Source organism: Cupressus sempervirens, chromosome 11, assembly GCF_028749045.1.
Source record: "Cupressus sempervirens isolate cs-2001-9-10 chromosome 11, ASM2874904v1, whole genome shotgun sequence".
NCBI lineage: Eukaryota > Viridiplantae > Streptophyta > Pinopsida > Cupressales > Cupressaceae > Cupressus > Cupressus sempervirens.
In genome coordinates this window covers 168,984,912-168,994,610 of record NC_143128.1, presented here as the reverse complement: position 1 = coordinate 168,994,610, position 9,699 = coordinate 168,984,912, and the positions used below count along the sequence as shown (strand labels likewise).

Sequence of the window (9,699 nt, the reverse complement as noted above, 5' to 3'; positions counted from 1 at the left end):
AAATTTCCTACCAAATTGATGTTGTAACAATGTGTATAGAATTGTATGGAAACACTAGGGTATCTAACCTATATTTTTAGAAAGGTGGATGAATCATATTTCCAATGCACTTTTTTTGAGGTTTTGATCAATCTCCTAACTCAAGATATCTGCATTTTTGTAGAAGTTATATAGAAATCTTGTCATACCTAGGGTTTAACAAATAATTTACCATATCTCAAGATTTCACAATGGGAATTTGATAGACTCTGGTGAAATCCAATTGTGGATTATGAAATTTAAAATGTTCTTGGTCATAGACTTGTATGTGTAGGTGGCTAATAGAAATCTCCCATAACCCACTCTAGAAGTGACACTAGGTCTTGAAATTAGGTTTGGCATATGTTTATTCTTGTTCCTTCATGTTCCAATCATTGGTTTGAATTTTTGGTCTTTGCAAAGTATATCTCCTTTGTATTTGGAGACCTAATGGGGCTAATTACCTAGGGTAGAAATTGGGAAAACCCTACTTTTTTTGTATCTTCATGTCTCGGTGTTTGGGTATGTTTAGTAAACCCAAAAGGGTACTTTAATGTGTGATATAAACTTAGGGTTATGTGGATATTGTTGAACTTAAGTCATATTTTTCATGAAAAAGGGTTACAAGTCTAATATGGTGGATTTATGAAGCAACCATATGATAAATGTTGCATAGTTTGGTTTTAACCATCATTCCACCTTGTGTTAGACCTAAATAGACTAAAAGTCCATCCTAGAGTCTCCCCTGGTCTTATTTTTCATTTTGGGGTCTTGTGTCAAAAAGTTGTCAGTTTGTGCATGTTTGGGAAACTTGGGATAGGTTTTCTAGATTGAGGGATCTACCTTGTGATTAGGATTTCCTAGTTTAGGGGGTTGCTTGTGATAACCTAACATCCTCTTGAGCACTTGTGATTAGTGATTAAGCACATTTGGGAAGATAAAAGGACACTTTTGTTTGGCATATCTTCAAGGAAGGGGATCTAAGGACTAGTTATTGAAAAAGGACTACTTCGCCAAGTTCCATTGTATCAAGTGGTATCAGAGTCATGTCTCTTACAAGAGAAGAAGAAATACCTACAAGGGTAACCAATGTTGAACTTGCAAAAATCAAAAGAGAACAAAGGGCAACTAATGTTGCTCTAGCAAAGAGGTTGAAGGAACTTGAAAGCAAGTTAGATAAGAACAAAGGGGCACAATCTGAAGAAGACCAGAATATTGAGGCTGAAGATCATGAGGAAGATGGTGACATGCCTACAGAACAAAGACCTCTGTTGAATGCTCTCAAGTCCATGGATAAGAGAGCCATGGAGGGGAAGTTGGAACTACCAACTTTTAAGCAAAAAATGCATAATCTTGTAAATTGATTCCTAATGACCATAAATGGTTTGAAATATTATTATGACCATTGAGGATGACTACATAAGCCCTTTCAAGTGGGTGGTAGGTATAATCATGTATTTTTGCATTCAAATCAATAAAAATAACTCAGATTTCCTACCAAATTGATGTTGTAACAACTTGTATGGAATTGTACGAATGCCCTCTATTGGTTGTTCCTCTAACACTAGTTACATTTTGCATCAATTCAAGGTATGCTAATAATTACTTTTACTTGCCTAACTGAATTCTCTTACTAGAAACATCAAAATTAAAATGTTTTATTCAAACCATTCCAGAGTTCAAAATCTCTTGGCAAAATTGGCTTTCTTTTGTTTGTCAAAACCTAGTAGAAATAAAAGGTTTTATCAGAATGTAGTAAAGTCATAGTAAGAAGAGATGTAGTCACTGGTAATCTTTTGGAAAATGTGGTTGCACACAAGTTAGAACCAAACCCAAGTGTTGATCAAAAGGAACATTTGTCGAGCAAAGATTCCCCATAGAACATGAACCTGAGCTATATTGTCAACAGGAAGATCAAATACTAACCACATATATCACTATAATGTTTGTACTTGAAAAATTGCTTTCTATGTTTGTTACTTTTGTATAACTATAATGTTTGTAAAGGCTAAAAATGAACTTTTGGGAATAAATCTAATTTGGACATTGCTAATTGTCTATCCCTCATCCTTCTTTAATAAAAGAAATAAAGGAGAATCAACGCTATGCTTTTCAAGTGTTGAGAAGATACTTAATAGAGTTGGAAGCCTGTCACCCCAACTTATCAAGAGAGTCACTGAAATTTTTCCAAAAGCTCAGATCCTTTTGGCTTATGGTTAGTTTACAGTCTGCTTTAATAAAAGGAAAGGGAAATGACAAAATCATTTAAAACTCTCCCACTTAATGATTTCTATTAACCTTTCTGTCATGTTATTTTCATTCATGTGGTTGCATCAGTTGATCTATTTCATAATACTTCCTAAGGAGACCTAATTCTACTTTTTCTAAACTCTTGTTTGTTATTATTTTAAAAAAGGTATGAGAAAGGCATGATCCTTAATGAATTTCACTTTTGCCCACGATCCAATCATTCAACAAGTCAATTTTACCAAAATATAGGATTATTCCATGGATCCAGCCGATCAAAATAATTTTCAAGATCATCGAATAGGAGTTTGTGTGGGAAATCCTGCTTCTCATGTGGATATATAGATAGAACGTAGTGATAAATATATTGAAGCCAATAACTTATATAATGGGGGGAGTATATTGAAAAGAGGCCCACATGTGATGTTGAAGTATTGGGACCAAAATTATTCGTGCACAACAACATTGAGTGAAAATGGATGGCTAAATCTAAGGGATCAAGGATGGATTGATGAAGAGGGCAGATTATGGCTTCTTGGCCAATCTAAAGACATGATTAAAAGTGATGGAGAAAATGTTTATCCTTCCAAGGTGAGTGTTTCTCTTGAAGCTCAATGCCAACTTATATAACATCCTCTGTTATAAAATTGCACACATAAAATCATCATGTTCAATTGTGGCAGTTTATTCCATTATTGATTTGGATATGTTCAGCTCTGCTCAATTCATTTGGGCTTTTTTGGGTTCTTTTTAAAGTTTCTCATCTACAAAAACTTTAGTTGTTTCAAACGAAAGCACTTCAGCTTTACTTGCTAGATCATAGTTTTCATTGATTTTCGAAGATGGTTTTCATCTACTTCATATGTGCCAGTGAATAATTTTCTACTATCACAGGTGGAGAAGATCCTACTATAGCATCCAGGGATTTTGGCAGTTGTGATTATTGGACTCCCACGTCCAAGGTTTATTGAAATTGTTACTGCATGCATCTAGCTAAGGGATGGTTGGCACTCGAAACACCAGAATTTTGCAATGCTCAACAATTTAGCTATGAATGAGCACAAAAAATTGTCCCCAATGCTGCTACAATTGTTTTGTAAACACCACAGACTTTCTGGATACACCTCTCCTATCAACATATTTAAAAGTTGTAGATTATGTGGTTATATTCTTTATATCATAATGCTATAAGTTGGAATATCATTAATGGGGACAAGATTGACAAGATTGTATCTGGAATCAACTGTGTATGTTTTTTAATTGATATTTCAGATCGTTTTCATGAATTTATAATTGGACTTTTTTCCCACGCCTTCAAAATGAAAATAAATGGTTTGTGCTCTAAATAAATAGGTTTAAGTCGCCAAGGATGTTCTTCCCACAGAAAGAGCCATTTCTAAGAACCATGACGGGAAAAATGAAGAGAGAAATTATTTTGAGACTTCAGCCCTGTTCGGAATTGACAACAACTAGAAGCATCGTGTAGAATACAGTATTGCATCTAATTTCCATTCATTATAGTCATCTAGAGTATGCTAAATTAGAACCAGAGTTACTTAACGTCGTCTATTTGAATTTTGGAGTAGGAAACACTCTGACAATAGAGGAGACGATTCAAACATGAGATTGGAGAGTAGGATAATAATTCAATCCCTTAAATTCTTTGTAGGATGAAATATTGTGAGGTCATTGAATAAAGCTATATGTTGATTTCATAATGCCTAAAACAATTTAGCAATGTAATGGTCGAATGGCAGTGTGGGGTTTTAGAATCAAAACTATATTCTTACCAGAATAGGATGCAACCTAGAATACACCATTCCCATTAAAAAAATAATAACTATAACAAAAAATTTCAAATTAGTTTGCCTTAAAAACTCATGAAACTTGATGGAAATGCTAAAAATAAAAGAAGAATCAGTTGAATACCTTAGATACTGGTATTATTTCAATGAATTCTAAATAAACTAAGAAATGGTGAAAATTTTGAAATCCTGCTTGTTAATATGACAAAAGAATCAAGGCTTGGGTGAAGGTATCACTTAGAAGGGAAAAAAAACTTTTGATGATCTACAAAGATCATCAATACAAAATAAATCAACTCTGATAAATTCACTATATCTGACCATTTAAAAGGAATGTTTATTTATACACTATTCAAAGAATTGATTTGAATGATAAAGCATTCATCTATAGGATATAATTTATCATGATGTTCTAAAACTGAATATCTAAATAAACAAAATTTAAAATTGTTAAAAAAATTAATGCAATGATCTTTCATTCTCTTCTCCAATGAACAATATTAAATAGATAAAAATAAATCATTCATTATCACTTTTTCTCTCCATAATGAATATTGTCAAGAATACAAAGCAAAGTTTGAAGTGTTTAGAAGCAATCACCAAAAAGGACTCTTTTAATATATTAGCAATTTGTGTTACATAAGAACAATATACAAGTTCAACCAAACCTTCATGAACCAAGTTGTGAATGTAGTGAAGTTGGGTGTCAATGTGTTTAGTCTAGCCTTTAAAAAATAAGTTTTTTACTCATTTGAATAGTACTTTGTGTTTATCTCTAAGTCATATTGCCTATTAGTGTCAAACACTTCATCATTTCCTAGGCAGAGTTGGTCAGTCATCATTGCAACTAAGCCACCCAACAAAGGCCAAATTATATATTTGGACTTGTTCACATTTCACTTTGAATCGAGCAAGTCTTCGATTGCCATGAACTGCTATATGTATCTAATGATAGGTTATGCCGAGTAAGTTAGAAGACATTGAGCTAGATAGAATTGGTTCATGCCAAGTAACACAGTTAATGTCAATCACTCAGTAACTGAGGGACAACATGAGTCTTAGTCATGACTGAGCATCAAAGTATTTGTGTGCCGAGTAAACCGGTTTTGGTATATGTGTTTGGAATGCCACAAACACTTATGTAAACTATTTTGGCCAACTTCTATACATGATTTAATGATTGTTAAGACAACTAAGGAGTTATTTATGTATTTTTTTCAGAGATCATTAATCCCTATGAAGGTAGTATTGTTTGGATTAAATATAACCATTATCAAAAAAATGATAACAAAATAGAACACAAGACACCAAGATTTAACATGGTTCACCCAATCCCTGGGCTATGTTCAAAAAAAATAGAGTCCAATATTATTACTATACAGTGATTATAACCTGATTACACTCTATAATCCCTTACAACTCTATACTATCTGACGAAGCAATTATCGCATCACACCTTATGAAATTCCTAACCTTAAGAATATTTTTATACAAGATTTTTGATTTAGGGTTATAATAAAATAAAACACATCGGCCAAAAATTACCAAAAAAATAGGCCCAATTTTTAAAAAGAATTATGAAAAGTGTACAGTACATTCCTGATCAGTCAAAGCATATAAACAAGTGTAACCAATTAGAAAAATGGAAGGATTAAGTAGAAAAAGGGAGAAATCTGTATAGTTTATCATGATGTAGAAACTTCTTTAGTTGGATATTTAAGGAGGGTCTAAACCCTAAATCAGATAGATGAGTGTGAGAGAGAGAGAGAAGATAAAAATGTATGTAAGAAAGTGGATATGTTTGATGGTTAGAAGAAAAGACCAAGAAAAGAAACCTAGCAATGAAGGACATAACAAAGTTTATCTTATAGGAGATTATATTATAATTGGAGAGAGGAGACCAAAAATCAAACATCAATGTGCTAATCAAAGGATTACGTACTAATACATTCTATTAAGTGAATCGGGGTAAATCTCTTAACAGAGTGGTCCTAACAGGCCTATATAAATATCCTAACAGAGTGCTACTTCATTGTAAATTTAAATCCATTAACCAAGGTAGACTGAATAAGTTGTGTAATCTCTTAGTAGAATAGACTCCTTACAGGATAGATCACCAGAAGTAATCAAACATTGTAGCCTTAATAGGCAAACTTTATTGTCATAGTAGTGAAGATTTGTGGGTGTCATTCTCACCCCAGTTTTACCTTCACCTTGGAGGGTTTCTAGGTAACAAAATATTTTGTGTTATGTGTTTACATTTACTTTGATTCTTATGGATGTGATGCATAGTTAGATCTATTCCAATTTATGGTTATATGATTCATGATGTTAATATGAAATGGGTTAAAGGTGAATGCATTTGATTTGTTTCAAAAAGAGAAAAAATTTATAGATCTTGATCCTCCTCTCCCCTTCTCAGTATCTTACTTTACCAATAGACTTCCAAAAATTGGTATCAGAGCTTTGTTCTCTTAGAAGAAGTCTAACTACTTGAGAGTTAACATCTTGGAGATGGAGGCTTCACCGAAGCCAAAAATGACCTTATACTATAAAAGGTGTCGGTTTCTATATTTCTATTGGATGACTTATTCTAGTCCTAATTTTGTAAGCAATAAAAATCTTGTACAAAAAGGTTAGGGTTAGAGATTTCATAATATATAGAAATATTGTAACTTCTTATGGTAGTATTGAGCAGTAAGGGATTGCAGATTGTAATCACTAGATAATAATAATATTGGAATTGATTTTGGTGGATGTAGCCTAGGGATTGGGTGAACCACGTTAAATCTTTGTGTCTTGTGTTTTCTTCTATGCAATCTATTTTTTTTGATATTGGTTATATTTGCATGTAACTGATATTTCTATCTGAAGTTAATCCTAACAAGTGATATCAGAGCAATACTTTCATCATTTTATATTTTACCCAGACCATCATCATGTTTTTGGTGATTCTCTATAGGAAGCTTTCATGGTTGAGTGGGAGTGATGGAAGGTGAGGGTAAGCTCAAGGTTGAGAATTTTAATGGAAAAAATTTTTAGTTATGGAAAATGCAAATGGAGGACTATCTTTCTTAGAAGGATTTATGGAAGCCATTCAAAGGAAAAACAAAGAAATAGGGAACTATGAAAGATGAGGACTGGGAGATTTTAGACAGAAAGGCACTTGGATGCATTCAATTATGCCTGGCACCATTGGTGACATTTAACATTACAAAAATAAAGACGACATAAAAGTTGATGCAAACCCTAGAGAATTTGTATGAAAAGCCCTCCACTTCAAATAAGGTATTTCTTATGAAGTATTTAGTTAATATGAAGATGGCAGAAGGTGGATCTATTACAGATTATTTGAATGAGTTTAATATTATTATTAGTTAGTTATCTTCTGTAAATGTCAATTTTTTTGAAGAAGGGATATCTTGATTTTGTGTTCTTTTTCAAAAACTTGGAATGGCTTGGTAATGGTTGTGAGTAATGCTAACTTATAACAACATCCTCTGTTATAAAATTGCACCCATAAAATCATCTTGTTCTATTGAGGTAGTTTGTTCTATTATTGATTAGGATATGTTTAGCTCTGTTCAATTTATTTGGGCTTTTTTTGGTTATTTTAAAGTTTCTCATCTACAAAAACTATAGTTGTTTCAAATGCAATCACTTCAACTTTAGTTGCTACATCATAATTTTCATTTATTTTTGAAGATGGTTTTCATCTATTTCGTGTATGTGCTAGTGAATATTTTTCTACCATCATAGGTGGAGAAAATCCTACTACAACATCTAGGGAGTTTGGCAGCTATGATTATTGGAATCCCAAATTTGAGGTTTATTGAAATTGTTACTACATGCATCCAGCTAAGGGATGGTTGGCATTCAAAACATCAAATTTTTGCAATGCTCAACAATGTAGCCATGAATGAGCACAAAAAATTGTCCCCAATGCTATTAGAATTAGTTTGTAAATAGGATAGACTTTTTGGGTATGCCTCTCCTGTCAACATGTCTAAATGTTGTAGATTATGTGTTTATATTCTTTATATCATAATGCTATATGTTGGAAAATATTTAATAGGGACATGATTGACAAGATTGTATCTAGAATCAACTGTGTATGTTTTTTAATTGATATTTCAGTTTATTTTCATGAATTTACTATTGGATTTTTTTCCCATGCCTTCAAAATGAAAGTTTAAATGGTTTGTTCTTTGTATAAATAGGCTTAAGTCTCCAAGGATGTTCTTCCCATAGAAAGAGCCATTTCCAAGAACCACAATAGGAAAAGTGAAGAGAGATTCTTCGAAGAGAGAAATTATTTTGAGTCTTCAAGCTTGGTTGAAATTGATAGTAGCTAGAAGTAGCTTGTAAAATACATTATTTTCTCTTTAGTTTTAGTTACATCTAATTTCCATTCATTATAGTCATCTATAGTATGGTGAATTAGAACCAAAGTTACTCAATGTTGTCTATTTGTATTTCGGAGTAGGCAACACTCTGACGACAGAGAAAACCATTCAAACAGGAAATTGGAGAGTAGGATTATAATTTAATCTCATAAATTATTTGTAAAATGAAATATTATAAGGTCATTGAATAAAGCTATGTGTTGGTTTCAAAATGAGTAAAACGATTTAGTAATGTCATGGTAGAATGACAGTGAGTGTGGGGTTTTATAATCCAAATAATGTTCTTACTAGAATAGGATGCAATGCACCATTCCCATTATAAAAAAAATAACTATAACAAAAATTTTCAAATTAGTTGGCCTTAAAAACTCACGAAACTCAATGGAAATGCTAAAAATAAAATAAGAATTAGTTGAATACCTTAGATATTGGTATTATTTCAATGAATTCTAAATAGATTGAGAAATGGTGAAAATTTTGAAATCCTACTTATTTACCATGACAAAAGAATGAAGGCTTGGGTGAAGGTATCACTTAGAAGGAAAAAAAAAACTTTTGATGATCTATAAAGATCATGAATACAAAATAAATCAACTCTAATAAATTCACTATATTTGACCATTTGAAAGGAATTTTTATTTATACACCATTCAAAGAATTGAATTGAATGATAAAACATTCATCTGTAAGATATAATTGATCATGATGTTCTAAAATTGAATATCTAACTAAACAAAATTTAAAATTGTTAAAAAAATGAATGCAATGATCTTTCATTCTCTTCTCCAATGAAAAATATTAAAAAGATACAAATAAATCATTCATTATCACATTTTTCTCTCCATAATGAATATTTTCAAGAATACTAGTGAGTCAAGTTTATAGGGTGTTTTGTTTATGATTTTCTAAGTACAAACTTGAATATCTTATAGTGTTTCATAAACATGATACAGTCTTTTATGTTTATAAGTTTTAACTATATGTATATTTGATGCTTATGAAACTTAAAGACAATACTGAATATATATCTAGATTAATGAATGTCATGGTAAATCTAGTATATTTCTTCTCTAACTTTAATGGGTAGACCTCGTGTAGTTGTGTGACAAGGCTACATTAAAATTGGAAAAACTTATTATGATCTATGACTTGGATTTGTGTTTTGGATTTTGTTGCGTTAGCCTTTTGTAGGAAGAATAAGTCAAGCAAGGAGCGTGGGCTAA

General features: G+C 31.9%; 1 pseudogene; it reads left to right on the top strand.

Moving 5' to 3' along the window:
- Positions 1–1,064: 1,064 nt before the first annotated feature.
- LOC149528715 (U-box domain-containing protein 45-like) overlaps positions 1,065–9,699 on the top strand; it is a 62,367-nt pseudogene continuing 53,732 nt past the window's right edge.